This window comes from Mastomys coucha, unplaced genomic scaffold, assembly GCF_008632895.1.
Source record: "Mastomys coucha isolate ucsf_1 unplaced genomic scaffold, UCSF_Mcou_1 pScaffold20, whole genome shotgun sequence".
In the NCBI taxonomy this organism is placed as follows: domain Eukaryota; kingdom Metazoa; phylum Chordata; class Mammalia; order Rodentia; family Muridae; genus Mastomys; species Mastomys coucha.
In genome coordinates, this window is record NW_022196903.1 from 86,025,655 (window position 1) to 86,027,459 (window position 1,805).

Consider the following 1,805-nt stretch of genomic DNA (forward strand, 5'->3'; position numbering starts at 1 on the left):
TTATCAAAATGTGAGGCAGCTGAGGCAGCCATAACAAAGTACGTGTACATGTATGGTTCAGCTCAAAACACAGAAAACCACAGATTTTTTTTCCCATAATGTTGGAGGCTAAGATTCTAAGATGAAGGTATTAATAGCGCCCAGTTCTGACACTTTCTTGGCTTATAAATAGCCATCCTATCCCTGGGTTTTTATGGGGCCTTCTCTGTGGATAGGTTGGTATCCTAGTTTTTCTAGTATTGACACAAATAAAATAGGATTAAGGTTTACTCTTATGTGCTTACTTTATCTTAATTTTGTACTGTCTATAAGTACAGTCACATTTGGAGGTATTTCTAGAAGGAGGCTTTGATGCATGAATTTGGAGGGCCCCCAATTTGTCCATATCACAGTGAAAATGCACAGGGATGAAAGGAAAAAAAATGCAACAAAAGAAACTGCTGGTCCTTTCACCAGGCTCCCAGCTCAGGGCGCCCACCTTCCCCATAGCTGAATACCTGGCTTTAGACTTCGCCTTCTCACCCCCACAGTGGGGGTTATGGGTCAGCAGGGCTGGAGCCGGGCTGGGTGGACCCTTGAACCTGGCTAAGGTAGACCTGGAATTGGACCAGGCTCAGAAGTATTGGGGATCTCCCCATGTCCCGCAGCAGATGAGTTCTGTGGAGGGATGGCATACTGTGGACCTTCTGTTGGACTGGGCCTAGTTCCCCAAGTTGGTGTGGAGACTTTGCAGCCTGGGAGCTAGGCAGGAACACAAGTGGAGTGCAGCTCAGAGGGATCCTCCTCTGGTCCCTGTGCCGCCTGCCCCAGTGTCGTGAAGTTGGAGAAGGTCGAACCAAATCCTGAGGAGTCCCAGGATATGAAAGCCCCGCAGAAGGAGCTAGATCAGTTTGCCATGTTGCTGAAGCAGAAGAGGATCATCTTGGGGTACACTCAGGCCGACGTGGGGCTCCATTCATCTTTGGAAAGGTGTTCAGCCAGACAACCATCTCCCACTTTGAGGCTCTACAGCTCAGCCGGAAGAACAAGTGAAAGGGGCGGCCCCTGCTGGAGAAGTGGGTGGAGAAAGCCAACAATAATGAGAACCTTCAGGAGATATACAAATCGAAGACCATAGTGTAGGCCTGAAAGAGAAAGAGCACTGAGAACCATGTGAGGTGGAACCTGGAGAACATATTTCTGAAGTGCTCGAAGCCCTCCCTGCAGCAGATCACTACCATCGCCAAGCAGCTTGGGCTGGAGAAGGATGTGGTTCGAGTGTGGTTCTGTAACCGGGGCCAGAAGGGCCAAAGATCAAGCATTGACTATTCCCACCCGGAAGAGTATGAGGTTGCGGGGACGCCTTTCCCAGGGGGGCTGTGTATTCTTTCCTTTGCCCCCAAGCCCCGACTCTGGTGCCCCAGGCTATGAGAGCCCCCATTTCACCACACCCTACTCGATCCCTTTCCTGAGGGCGAGGCCTTTCCCTCTGTTCCTGTCACTGCTCTGGGCTCTCCCATGCATCCAAACTGAGGCACCAGCCCTCCTTGGGGATGATGTGAGCCAAGGCAAGGAGGGGAGGTAGACAAAGAGAGAACCTGGAGCTTTGGGATTAAATTCTTTTACTGAGGAGGGATTAAAAGCACAACATGGGTGGCGGAGTGGGAGATGAAGTTCAGTGATGATGTTGACTAGGAGCCCATTCATCATTTTGTTAAAAAAAAAAAAAAAGACTGGGACACACACACACATGACACTGCTGTACTTAATGGATTATTTTGGGAAACTTTGCAGTTGTGTCAGAACCAATACAAAGACTGTTCATC

At 49.5% G+C, this 1,805-nt stretch overlaps 1 pseudogene; it reads left to right on the forward strand.

Moving 5' to 3' along the window:
- The first annotated feature begins 393 nt into the window (after window positions 1–393).
- Window positions 394–1,512, forward strand: LOC116098255 (annotated as a pseudogene).
- The last annotated feature ends 293 nt before the right edge of the window (window positions 1,513–1,805 follow it).